This window comes from Macrobrachium nipponense, chromosome 29 (assembly GCF_015104395.2).
Source record: "Macrobrachium nipponense isolate FS-2020 chromosome 29, ASM1510439v2, whole genome shotgun sequence".
Taxonomy (NCBI): Eukaryota; Metazoa; Arthropoda; class Malacostraca; order Decapoda; family Palaemonidae; genus Macrobrachium; species Macrobrachium nipponense.
In genome coordinates, this window is record NC_061092.1 from 8,466,441 (window position 1) to 8,486,528 (window position 20,088).

The 20,088-nt window shown below is 36.0% G+C and overlaps 1 long non-coding RNA gene across 1 annotated transcript; it reads right to left on the reverse strand.

Moving 5' to 3' along the window:
* Positions 1–626: 626 nt before the first annotated feature.
* Positions 627–4,931, reverse strand: LOC135206099 (uncharacterized). The gene is made up of 3 exons (XR_010312676.1): positions 4,725–4,931; positions 1,442–1,547; positions 627–769 (listed from the first exon to the last, which is right to left on the reverse strand). It is a non-coding gene; the product is annotated as an uncharacterized LOC135206099 (long non-coding RNA).
* Between the last annotated feature and the right edge of the window lie 15,157 nt (positions 4,932–20,088).

The window sequence follows — 20,088 nt, forward strand, 5'->3', positions numbered from 1 at the left end:
GTATCGTCGTCGTCGTCGTCTTCCTCCCTCATGTGTGAGTACTCGTCGTCTTCCTCCCTCACTTGTGTGAGTATGTCGTCTTCCTCCTCACTTTGTGTGAGTAGCTCGTCTCACTTGTGTGAGTACGTTCGTGTGAGTAGTCGTCCGTCTTCCTCCCTCACTTGTGTGAGTAGTCAGTACTCCGTCATCCATTGTGTGAGTAGTCGTCGTCTTCCTCCCTCTTGTGAGTCAGTCGTCGTCTTCCCTCCCTCATTGTGTAGTACTCCGTAGTCTCTCTCACTTGTCGTCGTCGTTCTCCGTCCTCCCTCACTTGTGTGAGTACTCGTCGTCTTCCTCCCTCAGTTGTATCGCGTCGTCGTCGTCCTTCCTCCTCACTTGTGTGAGTACGTCGTCGTCGTCATCTTCCTCCCACTTGTGTGAGTAGTCTCGTCGTCTTCCTTCCCTCACTTGTGTGAGTAGCGTCGTCTTCCTCCCTCACTTGTGGAGTATCGTCGTCTTCTCTCACTTGTTGTGAGTATCGTCGTCTTCCTCCCTCACTTGTGTAGTCGTCGTCGTCTTCCTCCCTCACTTGTGTAGTCGTCGTCGTCTTCCTCCCTCACTTGTGTGAGTATCGCGTCTTCCTCACTCGGATGTAGTCTTCTGGAGTTTCCCAAACCTCTTGGTAGATTAGGCGAATACACAGCCGCCTCCTTGAACAATTGCTTTAGTCCCACTATAGTTGTTCCATATATGCTTGAGTTATAATTCTCTCGATTCTAATTCAACATCCCTGTAAAAGGAAACAGTATTACATTTTTTATGCTTATAAAGTCGTCCTATATTAATGCTCTACAAAAGTTTTGAAAATCTTAAGTGCTTAATACAAACATTTTTTTTTATTGTTGAAAATCTTTAGTGCTTAGTAAAGACTAGTATTAGTCATTTCTATACGAATTAGGTTTACAATTACTGGATAACTTTAAAAAAAAAGTGTTTTAAAAGTATTTGAAAAAGCACAGCCAATGTTTCAACATACGAATTAGGTTTACAATTACTGGCTAACTTTTAAAAAGCTTATTTTAATCAAAGTACTTGAAACACAAAGCACAGGCAATATTTTAATCTGCATGCCGCTGATTTGTGTACATTTCCGTTAAATAACTTTCTAATTAGTACAGAAAAATATGGCGTCAAAGAGAATTTAGGGACAACAACAACAAAAAAAAGCCTATTGCAAATAGAATTTTAAAGGGGACGGAAATTTGACTTTTTTGCCTCAAAATAAACTGCACTTGAGATACAATTTTTTTTCAGTATTACATCAACGAGAAGCGTTCGAAGTACTAAAAAGGAAATATTTTGAGAAACTGGAAGAATAGCCGAGCAGTAAAAAGTACAATAAACTAATTCAACATTGTGAAACTTTATACGGTTCATGCAAAAATGGTCCATCTTAACTTACCATTTAGCAGCGTGGAGTTAAATCTTACTAAAACCACCTCTTGTTTCTTCAACCTCTACAGCACTGAATTCGGATACGATCACAATCGTTGACAAGTGTCAGAGACCTGTAAGTAAGTATCTCGGAGAAATAATATATACATTGGCATTTGGAGGAATAGCCCCATATATTAGCATTTGGAGGAATAGACCCATATATTAGCATTTGGAGGAATAGACCCATATATTAGCATTTGGAGGAATAGACCCATATATTAGCATTTGGAGGAATGACCCTAGCCATATGGAGAATAACCTATATATTAGCATTGGATATAACCTATATATTAAGACATTTGGAGCCATAACCTATATATACATTTGGAGGAATAAGAAACCTATAAGCATTTGGAGGAATAACCTATATATTAGCATTTGGAGGAATAGACCTATATATTAGCATTTTGGAGGAAATAGACCTATTAAGCATTTGGAGGAATATAGCCTATAAGCATTTGGAGGAATAACATTTATATATTAGCATTTGGAGGAATAGACCTATATATAAGCATTTGGAGGAACAGACCTATATATTAGCATTTGGAGGAACAGACATATTAGCATTTGGAGGAATAGACCTATATATTAGCATTTGGAGAAACAGACCTAAATATATTTAGCATTTGGAGGAATAGACCCATATATTAGCATTTGGAGGAATGACCCATATATTAGCATTTGGAGGAATAGACCCATATATTAGCATTTGGAGGAATAGACCCATATATTAGCATTTGGAGGCGAATTTCCCTCAAATTATCACGTGATCATACACATTTCAGTTGAAGGAGAGAGTATGATACAAGTGAAACGCGGATATAGCACAATTTTACAAGGAAGGATAACCTCAAAAAAAAAGATTCAACAGAAATATTGAACTGTGGAAGTAAGAACCATAATGTCTCGTGAGAAGCAACGACAGCAAGTACGAAATAATAAACTGCAGACATTATAGAGAACTTCCTCTACAAAGAAAGCATTAATTAACGGCCTCCTAACCTAGGGCCCCTCCCCATCCATTTCTTATACTACTTTGTTTTTTAGACGCTCTCAAATGATGCCTCAATGACCCTTTCTTCCTACCTCTTGTGAGCAAGTATTCTCTGTCCATGTTTGCAACGTCATACTATTTCCACAACCAGTTTCTAAACTACACATGCAGACTTCATTATATTTCGAAATAAAACTAATAGATAACACTAAGAAAATTTAATCACTAACGCTGCAACACTAACGGAAAATATATTGTCGAAAACGACCAAAGAAACTTTAAAAACCAAGATGTTAAAATATTTCAACTCATGTTTTAAGCTGCCAGAGAACCAGAAATCGTGAATTGTGGGTATATGATATTAAAATGCCTTAACTCTGAAAAAGTGGCACATTATTTAGGCATGGCATACCATAGCGCAGAACATTTAATAAAACACTTATGGCTGGATTTAAACTAACTCAAAAACCCGAAGTATTTTAAAACCACCCAAATAAATCTGTTGAATATCCCAACACGAAAATATCTTCTAGTACATAAAAAGATTAAATGACATAAATCAAAGGAATATCGACAGTTGATTGGATATGCAAATAACCTTTGCACTGCTAAATCTTAACAGTAAGTAACGTCGAAAGAAAGATTACTACTTTTTTCTAAAGTTTTCAGTCGGAGGAGTGAATAAACTTGAATAAACTTTATAAACGCTTTAATCTAAAGAAAATGCCAATGTTCAAAGTTTACTAAGACCACATTTTATATAAAAGTGTTCTGAATATATACTACAAACTGCGAGCAATCCATTACCAGTACGTAGTGTATAAGCTTGAGCTTAGCTCATTCAAGGACTTCAGCTTGAACGCTTTAATTAGGAATAATCTAGCTTTCCATTTCCTTTTCGGTGGTTTACGCCGAGCGTTGGTTATAAAATGATGCAAATTGCTCATTGCATTAAGCTGCGCCTTAAGGAAGCTATGCCTTTTACGTCGAGTGTACGTAAAGAACATAAAATCATAGGCATTTTTTTTACTACGCTATAAATAAAGCCTGAAATGAACGCACCCCAGATCCTTAACTTGGTCATGGCTGAAAAAAAAAAAAAAAAAAAAACTGAATACGACACTAACTAGTTCTTGGAAATATTTAGGTTTTAAATTTCTCAACCTAAACTGTCTAAAATTAAATTTCCAGTGCTTTTTAATCACCAAAATTAACTATGGCAACAGCGTTTATTTACAAGGGGTCGATCACTTGCACAAGTAACACATGCGATTACTTAACTTGGGAGGGTTGGATTTTACTTACGTTTAGACTTTCATCTGAATTATGAAGAGAACATCTGATTCTATATTCTAAAATGACTACTGAAATATAACAGATGTCCTGTTAGTGAGAGCACTTGACTTTATTCAGGCCTTTTTTTTTTTTTTTTTTTTTTTTTTAGCTGGGTTCATACCTCACAGAATTCTGTACACTTGCAACCTACGCAAAATACTTGTTCTCCGAAAAGTACCTGCGACCTTACGTCATAACCTATTTAAATACCTTAAATGCACAGAAAGTTCATTTCAATCTACGTATATTTGCTATGTCAAAGTACAACTCCTCCTACGTTCACCTTGGCAAGGTACCCTAGCATAGGACCCAAAGGAATTCGAAGTTTCTTAATTATGATCTCCGTATAGAAACTTGCATCATAAGCAACACCTCATTTCCACATCCAAAATCAACCTTATAACATCGCTATGAATGCACCAATATATGGCTCTCAATGCTTATTCAGACAAAAGTGCTGATCTGAAATGCCGGGAGACAGATTTTTCTCAGCCGGCAGCCCTAATTAACAACTTTGGTATTTCTATATAAGCATTCCGCATCGTTCGTCCCCGAGAATACGAAAGCCACCAGGAATTGGGGCGTCAAATGTATTTCGCTGTTTAGTACGAGCCCCTGGGAGTTAATCACAGTCGTCCGAATAAATATTACTTAAAATTCTTGTTCAGGAGGTAAATCTGCATAAAAAAACCGCAACTGCCATACTCTGGGCCGCCGCGGATAGGTACACTAGATCTACCAAAACGGCAACTGCCATAGTCGAGGCCGCCGCGGAATAGTAATATAGATCTACCACAACTTTTCGAATGAAATTAGTACCGTTTCACGAAATCAACACTAAAATTGGTGCTCTAATCAAGCGCAAACAACCTAGGTGTAAAAATTATAAAATAAACTAGCGTAGCTTGGAAAAACTCACCAAAACATTTCTTCTTAGACCTCCCTAAGGCACAATACTCGTCACAGCTTTACTACTTCTGAAATGAGATAAAAAAAAAAGCCGGGGGGAGAGCTACCTAGGGGCAGGGCAAAGGTTTCAACTCGGCCAATCAGGAGCTTCCACTTGGACAAACGAAGTAGCAGCTTCACATAACCTTTTTTTTATTGGTCTGAAGGTTTTGTTGCCTGCTTCTTTATTGGCTTGAGACAGAAATCGAGATTTTCACTAGACATAGACGGAACTGAAACTGACAGAAAATCTCCCAAGGATCATCAACACCACCGTCTAAAGCAATTGCATATGTAGTATTAAGATGGGCAAAAGGATATTTAATATATAAAAACACTGACATTCATTTTTAATCAACATTTCAACACCCTATTTGTCAGACGGCAAATAAGTTAGGCAGCGCAAGTCTGCGTTTGTAGTATATGGTAATTATGTAGACAAATATGTGTGAGGACATAAATTTCGTAAATGCAATAAATGTACAGATCACATCATTACTCTGGTCACGGGTGCGGGGGGTGTCTCACAAGACAAGGGGTCTCACAAGATAAGGGATCAGTCACCATTGTAGTACTACATGCTTTTTGGAGATCATGCTGCCATGTTTAGTGTCGGTAAAAAGGAGCTGTAAGAAAAATAGGGCTCGAGAAGGGAAAATGGGAGCCATGGCACTTTAGTTCAGCAGGAAGGATAAAAATTACTCTCATTATGACGAAAGTCAGAATGCATATTTGCTGGCAAGATACTAAAGCAGTCTGGTTAATTCTGGTATTTAGGGATGACATCAATGCGTACAGTGAATTAGATGCTGTTTTAACACCTATAGAGTTTAGGGTTGGTGGGAAAATATGAAAGATATCTCGTGTTACAGGGATATCGGAAAAATGTTGTAAATGCCATATGCAGTGCAGATGAAAAACATTGCAAGGTCAAATGAGAATGTTGAGGTAGATGTGTAACAGAAAGACACAGGAATTGGGAGGCCAAGAGAAAGTTAAGAGAGAGAAATAGATAATAAAAGTGATGGTAAACAGAGACTGAGACAATCATATTTCCCAAGACTCCTCGCGGTAAATGGTTTACAGTTTTACGATGGAGTTAAGCATTCAAAACAATTCTTGATGTACCAGGTCTTTTGATTCCTATTTACTGCAAGATGTATCCCGATAAATTCATAAATTCCACCTGTTGAAGAGACTATAAGTGGTCGAGAATACAATATTGCGTACAGTTATACATACATGCGTACTTATAGTTTCCTTTAAAATGGTGTGCGACATTGGCATAGCATTTGATATTGGATATACTATTGCATGAGGGTCTACACTGCATATCAAATGAAACATAAATTTAACAGAAATACATGCACGTGTAAACACACTAATTCGTTTAAAAGCCATATAAATGTATTAACCCATTTACTGTATTGACAATAAAATTAATACTTACAATATATATATAATATATAATATATATATATATATATATATATATATATATATATATACTATATATATATCATATATATATATATATATATTATATATTACATATATATATACATATATATATATAATATTATATATCTATCTATATATATAATATAATATATAATTTATATATATATATCTATATATAATATATATATATATATATATATATATATATATATATATAGAAAGAGTAAAACCAGCACTTGTACATAAAACATCCTTTATTTTCTTATGACTACCGGTTTCGGAGTAACTGTCTCCATCATCAGGTCTATACAAAAACACAGAAAGAAAAAAAATTAAAAATCACTAAATTACGATCGATCATTAGAATGAAGAAATGTTACACAAAGGTTACATTGTATATATAATAAAAACAAAGTAATGTACAAGCATAAAAAAGGGAAAGTAAGCAATATTAAAAAAATATAAATAAATAAATAAATATATAAATAAATACCTGCATCATGAAGGCATACAAACATACACACTAAAAATTTTAAAAACACAGCATCTCCGTGGACCTCTCGTTGTTACTGAGGGAAGGTTTCAACTTTAAAGTGTAGAGACTTTCTACTATTGCCAGCTCCATGGGGGCCACTCGACTAGAGAGAATGGAAAATGAATCTAACCTAAGAGGGTGTGATCACTATTTTCTGCGTGATCCCGTATGGCACTGAATGGTGGTTTTGCTAAAAGCCTGTTTGTCCTAACTGATCTTCCCAAGTGTTCAAACCATCGTACACGTGCTTGGCGCTTTGTTTTCCCCACGTAAATTGCATTACAGCAATTGCACTCGTATTTATATACAACATGAGACTGTAGTTCTGGGGGTACGATGTCTTTGTACTTGAACAAAACACCAAATAGTATACTTAGGCTTGAACACTACCCTAACATTAACTTGAGGATAAAATTCTCTTAAAAGTTTTAGTAGTCTATTTTTAACAGAAAAACTCTTATTACCATAGAAAGACATGGTTAAAAATACAGTACTGCTTTATTGGACTTTTAATATGGAAACTTTCAGGAACAATAACTTTTCTAGCTGTTTACCAACATATGTATCTATGAAAGCAACATTAAAACCGTTTTTTTGAAGCATTTCTTTTATAAACTGAAATTCTGAATGAAGACTAAAATAATTTGAACAAATGTTAAAGGCACGGGTCACAAGTGTACAAACTAAATTGCGTTTATAAACTATTGGGATGAATGAAGAGAATTTAGTTGTGAGTCCTGTAAATGTTGGTTTCCTGTAAACTGATGTTGAAAAAGTGTTATCGCTGTGTTTACTTATGAGCACGTCAAGGAAAGCTAAAGTATTATTGTTCTCTACTCCTGAAGTAAATTCAATATTTTGGTGTTTTGAGTTAAAATAATCAAGAAACAGGGGTACATGTTCTTCAGATCTAAAAATTAAAAATGTATCATCTACATGACCTCGGTAGAACAGTGGTTTAAAGAACTGGGACAATTATCTAACCAAACAACTTCGTGATGAGATAAAAAGGCATTGGCCAAAGTAGGGCCGAGAGGGTTTCCCATTGCTACACCATCTTTTTGTTTATATACATTTGTGTTAAACATAAAATAACATTCAGACGCAGCTAATGTGAGTAGTTTGTGTAACTGTTGTTTATTAAAATTACGGATACTATTGGAGTCATTAAACAAGTTGCTGATGCATGTATCAATGGTTTCTGCTAAAGGAATATTAGTAAATAAAGATTTAACATCGAAACTCACAAGAACACAATTACCTAGTTCTAGATCACAAATTTCTTTGGCAAAAGTAAATGAATCTTTAACTGTATACTGATTGCATGTTACAGGAGCTAAAATAGGAACAAGAAACTTTGACAAATGGTAGTTGAAAGTACCTATAGCTGACATGATTGGTCTGAGCGGGACACCTTCCTTGTGCACCTTGGGGGTATGGCCATAGAGCACTCCAGGTTTAGATCCAGATGTAAATAGATCGTTATAAGTATTTCATCTAGAACACCCTCAGACTTCAACTTTCTTAAGAACCTGTTAATACTTTCCTCCTTATTGAGTAACTTTAAAAGAATGTCGTCTTTAACTACTTCAAATTTAGTGTGGTCGTCAAGGATAAATTGCATCTTACTTGAATATTCATCTTTATTTAAGAGAACAACCCCGTTGCCTTTATCAGGTCGTAATTTTTTTTTCTTTCTGTGTTTTTGTATAGACCTGATGATGGAGACAGTTACTCCGAAACCGGTAGTCATAAGAAAATAAAGGATGTTTTATGTACAAGTGCTGGTTTTACTCTTTCTATCAAGACTCCGTTTTCCAAGGGATAGATCAGTTGCAGAGATATATATATATATATATATATATATATATAATATATATATATATATATATATATATATATATAAAATCCTCAATAATACAGACAATCTCTGATAGCCCCTTTCACTGGAAGGTGTAATAAACGTTTCCTTCGTGTCATTCCCCTATCAAAAAAAAAAAAAAAAAAGACCGAGAGCTATATTCGCTCTTTACCTTATTGCCATCATAACTCCCCTTTCCCCCCCCCCAAAGAGGGGTAAGAGTATCTCCCTGGCCTCCTGATGTGGGGAAGAGAGTCTCCCTTCCCCCAGAAGTGGGGAAGAATGATTATTATGTTCCGAACGGAGTATGTGTAAGTCTGAAGACGAATCTTTCCTCCTCGTACAAAATAGGTTTACCTGGATGAAAGGAAAATGTTGTTTTGGCTTTCTTCGTGTTTTTGGTTTAAGACGGTGAAGACCCTTTTGATGAATTTACGACATTTTTACCTTTTGTAATGACGATCTTTGGAATTCTCATAAAAAACCCATGGTGAGAGGAGGTTATACTGTATTATAACGTTGTAAATAATAATTAATATATATAGAATTATATTATATACTATATACTATATATATATTAAGTATGTATATATATATCTAATAATATACATATATAATATATATTTTATATATATCATATATACTATATGTATATATATTCATACGTATATAGTTTTTTTGGAAATGGTAATGGAATATAAAATATAGGGAAAGCGCTATCCATAGGACCTATGAGGTCATGCAGTGCTGAAAATAATGCTGAAGCCATTTTTAGGAGTGATTGGAGAGTCAGATGGAAGAAAATATGAACGGAGGTACAGTAAATGGAATGAAAAAAGGGGGGTGGGGGCCTGCATCTGGGGGCCGATGGGACGTTTCAAAGCAACCTTGGATGTACATTAACAGAACTAACTCCGCCCCCCACCCTATGGGTATGCTGTTTTTCGATATATTTTCATTTACTGTTTTGACATGTTTCATATCATTCATCAATAATTAAAGAGGAATTCTTAGGCTCATTTATACATACTACACTCCAGCTGCAAGGTGAGCAACGCAACTGCACAAGACCTTTATTGTTCGTCTTAAACAAACATCTATCATCGTTCAGAATCTTATCAAGTTGTCTTTATGCTAAGCGTATAAACATACAGATGGCGACTTGCGCTTGTGATTGCGACATTTCGCAAGAAAGCCGGGGCTTATACGACTCATATAAAGCCTTTAAGAGGTGCTCCCAGCTCGTCCTTGCCTTGCGGATATGTAATGGAAGACTGTAGGCGTCGCTGTTTTAGGGCAGTGTCTCATTCGAGTTGTCTGAAAGGGTGGTTTTATGTATATTAAGGACGCTGTTGGACTATTATTCATCATAACATCAGTCTCTCTATGACTCGGTCACTACATTCATTGAGGATTTAATTCAATGTGTTAAGCTATTTTTTTTAATATTCAGTGAGTTTCGAATCAACGTATAATTGTCAGTTTTAACATTCTGAAAGCAAAATTCCTTTATTTATTTATATATTTTTTTTATGGCGGGGATAAACATCGGAATTTTCTTGAACATATTTTGTTTCTACCTATTTCAAATTCTCAGCATTTTCATTAAATTCTTCATGACTTCAGCGCTAGCTAAATTTTCGGCCACGGGGCCAGCACCTCCGTGGCCATTTCCTACCTTCAAAGAGCAGACATTGTCAATTCGTAAGGTCTGTACACCTACTGCTATCCAATTCACTAATATGCACAAGATAATAACAGAAATTAAAATGTAAAATTACCAATTTCTCGTCCAGAGTATCTGGCGTCCTACAGACTCAGCTTTAAGGCGATAATGACATTTATGCACCATCATCATAATTCGAGACAAATCCCAAATCAGGTCATGTTATAAAATGCAAGTTTACCTGCACAGCAATAAATACATCCTCGATCTTTAATTAATTTTTTTTAGCGTTTTAAGAACTGAATTATTATGTATTAAATCAGAGTACTACCTACAAAACACACTTTTTCCTCCGTCTGAAAAAGTTCGTAAGTAATGTGTAATATGCAGAAAACGACGATAGAAGGGATTATTCTTATAAATGTTACCCAATAAAATCATCCGCTGTGCTCGTTTTCTAAAATACCAACATAAGAGAGAACGAGAATTTTATTTGTCATAGGTAACTTACCTATCTTCTCATATAGTCAACATGTTTGGCGTCTGGTTTTAAGTTGAGCTTAATTTTACCTTGAAATTTATTAGCTATTCGAATGAACAATGCTAGAAATATCTTGGTGAAATATATGCTTATTTATATCATGTTTACATCTGAAAAGATGCGATGTTTCTTTTGACATTCTGAAATACCCTTTAATTTTTAGAAATTTTCTTTTGCCATTCTAAAATACCCGTTAATTTTTAGAACTTTTATGTCACTTTCCTCCAAATCGTTCATTCTTTCAGTTGTTCTTGGACCAATAATGTTACTGCCTGACATAAATGTTTATTAGTCTGGAGCCAAAAAGCTTTTGCGATATCTAAGGCTGAGTAATCCCCTTTTGAAGAAACCTACAAACATCTTTTGGCACTACTCCACTGCAGCCAAAACTCGCCATTGCAGAATAACCAAGTTGGTCACCCGAATACCTGCTTATGTCCTTCGTGTTTTTGTTGAACAAAAAACAGAGACTAGGCATGTAATAACAAGATAAGCGAAGTTTCAACTTGACGCTTAGTTAGAGCACAGCACGACGACCGACTTAACCCACCGCTATCTTGAATGGCGGTGCTTAACCCGACCACAGCTTTAGAAAAAAGTATCAACTTCTAGCAGGTGAGTGGGACATATTTCCCTAATCACCAACCTAACCCAACATTAACCAAATTGGTACCAAGTTTCAACAACTGTTTCCAGCTTGTGTTGAGTAATACACTTACATAAAAGGCGATAGTCTGTATTTCCTTATGAACAAATATATGCAAATTATTTAAAACAATTACAAACTAACTTTTAATTAGTCAAGTAATTACTATCATTATTAGAAACAGCCTTAGATAACAATAAGATAGTACAAAATGGTCTTTTGGCAGTAGTGATAAGAACAGCTGGTCCTAAGGTGTCTGACAGCAAGTGTAAAACGAGTGTTTATTACTTACAAAAAAATGCACTGAGAAAAATTAAAAACATAATCTGAATTTTTATCGCATATCATATGTCGTAGAAAAGCCATTTACTAATTTTTTAAACTGTCTAGTACTTACTAATCTTGTAAATATTTACAGGTTGATGAATAATCTGGAACTTTACAGGTGCAATATAATTTATACACTGCCTAAATATGGCTTAACTATGGCTAGACCATTATCATCTCAAGGATAGGTTACCTTAGCCTATAATATTTATAAGATGTCACAAACTTCCAAGTACGGTGCCACAGAATTTCTGTGTATGATACAACCACTGCTAAAGTTATTTAGGCCTATTCTAATATGCCTACCTTGGCTACATATTGGAATTTCCTGTTTCTTTATTGGAAATCTTGGCGTTGTCAAATTAAAGAGGCTCAGTGGCACTTAAAGAAAATAAATCTTCAACAATAGGCTGTCGAAAGCGTTGACACAACTTGCTTGACGTCTGGTTCCAGGTAACAAGTTAAGAACTTTTTCTTCTTCACTTCAATGGCCACGAAATCATATCCTATTTTACTCCTATCGCCTGAAAATCAACATGAATTTGCATAAAAAAGAACTACGATTAGCCTACATGTCCCGTAGAATGTGCAAACATTTTCCATACTGTCTGTAACCATATAAATGCCAAAAAAAAAAAAAAAAAAAAAAAAAAAAAAAAAAAAAAAAAAAACCGGGCCATTCATCACACTTAGATCTTCAGATCATAATCACTGAACTTGTCCCAGAAGCAGGAGAGAGCAAAAGTGTATCTTTACAGTAGCAGAATTCTCTCTCTCTCTCTCTCTCTCTCTCTCTCTCTCTGGCTGCAAAGTTTGACGAGGTCGTCAACATCGAGATTGTAAGGCAAGTCTCTCAACTTACAAATCTCCGTCTCTCTCAGCCTTAAGCCCTGGTGATTAGATATTCAGGGCGCAATTATCCTGGAATGAAAGAGAGTGCCACTCTGAGAGAGAGAGAGAGAGAGAGAGAGAGAGAGAGAGAGAGAGAGAGAGAGAGAGAGAATATATGACATGGCGTGAGGGGATAGATAACAATAATAATGTGACATAGACTCGAGAGACGGGAGAAGAGAAATTATCGACTGGCCAACGACTGATGGATATGGAAAGAAAATCAAGGTAATTTTAAGAGAGAGAGAGAGAGAGATGGACTTCATAAAATATATTACAGAATAAGATATCATGCTCGAACCGATTAAAGTCATTAGAAATTACGCATGCGTTCTATAAAGTTACAAATCAAAATTTAGATGGACGATTCCAAAGACAGAGATAAAATTGAATTCAATAGAATTATTACGCTAATTGTGATGTGTCATTCGTATCTTAAACTTCTGCTCACTATTATCTAAAGTAGCCATCACTAAACTGCACTGAATCGTGAGTGTGCATGAAGGTGGTATATGTATACTATATTTCATGGTCGAAATTGCAGGCCGTAGTTAGGCCTACGTGAGCAATGTCTGCTCATGTAGGCCAGACCAATGCATTCCTAATATTCCTGTGCTTACGGAAGATTTTGACATTGAGCATCTCATGTTTCTTAATCAATATGAAGTCATATCTCTCTCTCTCTCTCTCTCTCTCTCTCTCTCTCTCTCTCTCTCTCTCTCTCTCTCTCAGTGGGAGGAGTTTCGAAGAAATCTCTTCACCGTTGCATGCTGCGCATTAAGAGCTGAATGCAGTGTTGCAATTCCCGTGAATTTATCCGTTGGTCCGCTCCTTACCATTAGCCGTGAAGAGATAGACTGGTCATCAGTCACGCGCTCCTTGAAGCATGAGAAGGAAAGTAGCGAGAGAGAGAGAGAGAGAGAGAGAAAGAGAGAGAGAGAGACTGGGGGAACCAAGAATTGCTTAAACCGCGTATATTTCTCCACTCTATATATATTTAACCACTTATCTTCGTTGTCATTCATTTAACGCATGAATTTTCTAATATTTTTGCATCTCTCTCTCTCTCTCTCTCTCTCTCTCTCTCTCTCTCTCTCTCTCTGTCTCTCTCTCTCTGTTTTCATTTATCGAATTCATGAACTTATTTTCAATATTTTTGCATGTTTGTGTGTGTGTGTCTCTCTCTTGGTTTTCATTTATCGAATGCATAAACTTATCTTTGATATTTTTGCATATTCTCTCTCTCTCTTCTCTCTCTCTCTCTCTCTCTCTCTCTCTCTCTCTCTCTCTCTCTCTCTCTCTATTTCCCAAGCGTGAGAGAGAGAGAGAATCACAAGATTCTTCAGATGTGATATGATACTTTTGCAACTGAAAAACAAAAGGTGTGACAAGCCAACGCAACAGTGTGACTATATCAGAATGTGTTCGGTATTGAAAGATACAAATCTGCAAGCTAACCATGCAAGTACTAAACACACACAAACACACACACACACACGCACGTACACACACACGCCATTCACCATCACGTCACTGATAAGGAGTGACGAGCCATCAATCTTGACCTGGGAGATGGCAGATTTTCGTTTTCGTGCACGAAAAAAATAGCGTAAAGTTATATTTTGTTTAACGAATTATTTAAGAGACAAGTTTTGGTAGTGTAGTATTTTGTGGAATGTTAACTTAGAGACGTAAAAATATGTAGGTTTTATTTAATAATTTCACCGATGACGTAAAATAGGGAATAGAACCCTATTTTCTGTCAATCCTTATTATCATTCTTTCCCTTAACTTAAAGAGACAAGTCCGATGGGAGTGTAGTAATTTTGTGAAATGTTATCTTAGAGACGTAAAAGTATGTAGGTTTTCTAATTAATAATTTCAATGATGACGTAAACTAGGGAATAGCACCCTATTTTCTATCATTCCTTATCATTCTTCCGCGGAGTCTGTAACCTTTAGTGTTGTGACGCCAGACAGATAACTTGGAGCGCGAAACTGTCAAAAATACAAGATGCTTTTCCCCCAAAAGGCTTATATATGCAACAGGCCTCTGAATTAATGTTAGGTAATGTGGCATGTCCATTTTTCTGTGGGATGGGGTGTCTGCCATTAGGCCGTCAATGAATATACTTTGTCAAGGGAATATAAAGAAAAATACTCTAATGGAAATTCTGGTCGTATCTCTTTAGAGTTCGTGATAGTTTTACACAAATTTTGTTAGATTGTAATGTTATGTACAGATCAAATTACACGGGCTCATTTTAAAGCGTAGCTTGTTGAAGACGAGTTTACTTTGATATGTTACAAATGTTAAAAGCTGGGTTTAATCTTAAATGTTAAGAAATGTTAACATCGATACCTACATGACTGCAAAACATATGTAACAATGAAAGGTGGGTTTTTCCCTCGATCTTGTGAAGGAGGCTTTTTTTTTTTTTTTTTTTTTTTTTTTTTTTTTTTTGGCCATACATGATTTTTGTCCGCCATACATTTTTGGGAGAGTTTTTTTTTATACATTTTTGTGAGAGCTTTTTCTTCCATACATATTTGAGAGTGTTTTTATACATTTGTGGGAGATATTTTTTTCTGTCATACATTTTTGGGAAAGTTTTTCCTGCCACACATTTTTGGGTTTTTTTTTCTTTCATACATTTTTGGGAGTTTTTCTGCCGTACATTTTTGGATGCTTTTCTTCATACATTTTTGGAAGAGTTTTTGTCATACGCATTTGGGATAGTTTGTTTTCTGTCATACATTTTTGAACGAGTTCTTTTTTTTTTTTTTTTTTTTTTTTTTTTTTTTTTTTTTTTTTTTTGTCTGCCCTACATTCTTGGAAAAAAAATCCTCTTCATTTTTTTATCTCTACAATCTGATTAAACATTTCAATTAAGGTTAATCCGCGTGTCTCGTTAAAGCTTATGACTCAGAGGCATTACGTACTACGGCTTCCTAATTACCATCAGAAGTTAATTACTGAAGTTACTTACCCTTCAGAAGATGTAATCTGCGAGATATAATATTTACCAAGAGGATTTGTCCTTAATTCCAACGTCTTTTACTGTAAGATCACTGATTACAATATAAGCAGGGAAGAACACGTATACTATGTATTGTTTTTATGATGACACGTGCATGTAATGTAATTAAAACAACACGTCATTTTGTAATTACTGATTTCATTGGCGGTGATTTGGTAAAGTAAGTCATCGCATTACCTTCTCATCTAAGATGATGTTATATAATTTTATCCCAACTCTCCCGAGATTACTGAAAGTTATTTATCAAATTTAACGAACGCTGCATGCGAGTTGTAACCACTGGAGAAAAATATGTAATCTTCGACTTTTCTTTGAGTTGAAAATTTATGCAAAAGTACTTTGAGTTTACTCGTCCCACTGGAAAGCTTTCTTGCATTTATATCAATACGTTTGGTGGTCATTACCTTGTCGTAAGTACAGAGCAGTTGAGTTTGCTACATAATGCCTCAGCGAAAAGGGATTTGGAGTTTTGTCGAAGATTCGAATGACGCCTTGAGTCTACGCGAAAGAACTTGGTTTATGCACTTTCCTTAGAAGTTTGTTTTAGCAGTTTGAATAGGGAAGAGTGGCTACGATTCGTCCCAATCAAAAGAGTGGTGAAACCCCATCGAACATACAGTCGCAACAGACCTCCAGAAAAGGCAATGAATATGACATACTGAAATATATTCGGACCTTATCGAGACGCACCGATTTACTGCACCCAAAATCATCATTGCATTTGAATATTGCTCGAGAGAAAGCGTTAGATTTTACACCACGTCAAAAATAATAAAAGCGTTTGATTCGCTACATCAAATGAACGCACCCAGCTGGCCTAATAAATGCTGGAAGACCTGGAAGCTCATTTCGCTGGAAAAGCAAACGACTGCGTTTGCACAATCTGGAAAGAGAGCGACTTCAAATATTTTTTTTTTTTATCTCGATGACGGGATTATAGAGTTACCTCATCAAAATCGGGCGTGAAATTCACTCGGCCGGAAAGAAAAAAAATAAAGTGACTGCACTTCATCGATCGCAACGCCAGATAAATTCAAAAGCAATTAGTCTGCGCATTACTTCATTAAAAGGTGCAGTGATTTCACCTTATTAATTGATTGACGAGGGTTGCGCGATGCGAGCGCGCACGCACGCTCTCTCTCTCTCTCTCTCTCTCTCTCTCTCTCTCTCTCTCTCTCTCTCTCTCTATATATATATATATATATATATATATATATATTATATATATACTATCTCTCTCTCTCTCTCTCTCTCTCTCTCTCTCTCTCTCTATCTCTCTCAATATATATATATATATATACATGGAAATTTATTCATCAATTTAGTTCATATCATGCGTATATGTGTGTAATACGTATGTTGTCTATTTCATTATGTAGGCTGACGAAAAAATGAAAAAAGAATAAAATAAAATTAGATTACATAAACAGGCGTTCGTCATTTGTAACAAACCTTCACACTCCGGCACAATCACAATTAAGTCGCAACGGCTCGAGAAAGACATAATAAAGCCAATTTTAATAATTAGAGATTACGAAAACTACCCGCCATTTCGGACTTGACGGTATAGTAGGTATGCAAGCCATTAGCCAAATGGGAGAGAGAGTGACATTACAGCTAAATGGGGATCATCTACTATTATCCTAATGGGTGTGGGGTATCATAGCCTCTCGGGGGATACTGTCCTTTGTCAGTTAAGTAAATTTTTTTCACTTATCACTGCATTGTTGAGTTCTCTATGGTGGGGAGATAAGGAGGTCTTTCGGCCCAACCTAAAATTGATCGATTGTGAGGTTTCTGGCGTCACCTCTTCCAGGATTCTAACCCTATGGAAAGGAAGGAGTCAAAGATAATTAAGACATCTCGGTGTCTTTCGGCCCAACCTAAAATTGATCGATTGTGAGTTTTTTGGCGTCTCCTCTTCCAGGATTCTAACCCTATGGAAAGGAAGGAGTCAAAGATAATTAAGACATCTCGGTGTCTTTCGGCCCAACCTAAAATTGATCGATTGCGAGTTTTTTGGCGTCTCCTCTTCCAGGAGGCTAACCCTATGGAAAGGAAGGAGTTAAAGATGATTAAGACATCTCTCTCTCTCTCTAAATAGAGAGAGAGAGAGAGAGAGAGAGAGAGACTGGAAACTATAACCCATCATATGTTTGGCTAGCGAAAGGACCTGGAGTTTAACGAAGAGTGAATATTATGGCCCAACCTTTTCCGTGAGACAACCTCCTTTCACAGCTAAAGGGTTTAATGCTCTCGCTCGAATGAGTTCCCCTTTACATCCGGCTATTAGGGGCGAAGACGTCAAATAATTACTGGCCTCTCTTCTTCCAGTATTTCATGTTATCTTCTGTTACTTCTTTCAAATGAACGTCAAATTTTTTTGGAGGCTTGAATTTCGAGCCAGTGTTCCCTGTGGTGGGCTTGTAATGGGGGTTCGTCTTCTGAATGATAATAATAATAATAATAATAATAATAATAATAATAAAAAAAAATAATAAATAATAATAATAAGAAGAAGAAGAAGAAGAAAAGAAGAAGAAGAAGAAGACCAGGGTTTCCCTAGGGGAGGAGAAATATAGATAAAGTACTGATATACAGAGTAAAGGAGTAAAGTGGAATAAAAAAAAAAACTTTAGTAAGTATAAAGAAACGCAGGAAGGATTTTCTGTTGGAAATGTGGTTGCTAGCAATTACTATCTTTGCACTCTTGTGTGTGTGTGTGTGTGTGTGTGTGATATCCTTGCACTGTTAGTGTATGTGCTTTGTTTGCACCTTTCCTTGTACTGTATGTGTGTATGCGCTACCTTTGCTCTGTGTATATGAGGGCTATCCTTGCATAATATGCGTGTGTATTGCTATCCTTATCCTGTGTGTGTGTTTTTTTATAATAAACACGTGGATTCATCCCGTGTCTGCATCAATACTTTATACACTTTTACACGCGAAGAAATGTCGCAGTTCTAAAATTCAATCGACGTAAACAAGTTGAGGACGAAAGCATCGACGAGGAAATATACTATTTTCGGATGGCTAACTCCCAGAGAAGCGAAATGAAATTGAGTTTCGATAAATCATCAGTTAACGATTACAACTTCTCTCTCTCTCTCTCTCTCTCTCTCTCTCTCTCTCTCTCTCTCTCTCTCTTAGTCACGAGAAGTTGCGTCAGATCTTCACACTGGAAGGAGATATATTTGTGAGAAATGACTGCAGACAACCCCTGAATTACTGACGAATTAAATATTTTATTTCTTTTTATGTTGTTATTTCGCTCGACTGATCGAGAAATCAGATTGGAAATCAAAAATAAAAATCGACTGAGTTACGCTGGTCTCATTTTATATATATATATTTTTATTTCTCAAATTACACTTGGGGAAGAGATGTGCGTTCGAGAGAGAGAGAGAGAGAGAGAGAGAGAGAGAGAGAGAGAGAGAGAGAGAGAGACTTCAACATTATTTTAAGGTACATTCGTTTTGGTCACCTTGTGAGATTCTGTAATGAAACGTAGGAAGAAAGAGTTCAACATGTTCTAAGAGTGATTAAAAAAAAAAAATACTCCTTCCTTGTCATGAAATATTTGATTCTATTGCGAGATGACAATTATAGACTTTTTCAAAACTTTCGATTCGTTACGAGAGTTGCAGCTGCTTTTGCCTAACTATTTTTTGAGCAAAATTAGCAACGACGAGTAAGAGGAAGAGGGAGACGAAGACGGAGAAGAGAATAAGGAGGATGTGGAAAGGGTGAGTAAAAGCTGAAGAAAGCGCAAAAGAAGAATGAAATACAGGGGGTCCATAAAGTCCCAGTACCATTACAAGTATTTATTGATCTGAATGATACTGGGATTTTATGGACACCCTGTACATGAACATAATCCCATATATTTTTCATAGGAATGTTTCACCATCGTATATCTTCAGAGAGCAAAGGAATAAATTCTTTAGTCAATTTGTATATAAAGTAAAATAAAACGTGGTTGCTATGAATGGTAATACTTTTCTTTCTTGCGTTTTTTTTATTCGTAAACAAGAATCTTTAAAGAGTTAAATGACGAAAAAGAGTAAAGTTTTTTTTTTATAAATGAGAAGAGGAATAATAATGATAATAATAATAATAGGAAAAGAAGAAGAAAAAGAAGAAGAAGAAGAAGAAGAAGAAGAGAAGAAGAGAGAGAGAGAGAGAGAGAGAGGGAACAATATCAGTTCTTGATTCAGACCTGACCATGGTTGGCATTTTCTGTATTGTGCTATGGCAAAATAAACAGAAAATAATCATAGTTGAGGTTGTCATACGACTCTTACGCAAAAATGCCTGCAACTGACGACTGCCATCTCATAAGCTGAGAGAGAGAGAGAGAGAGAGA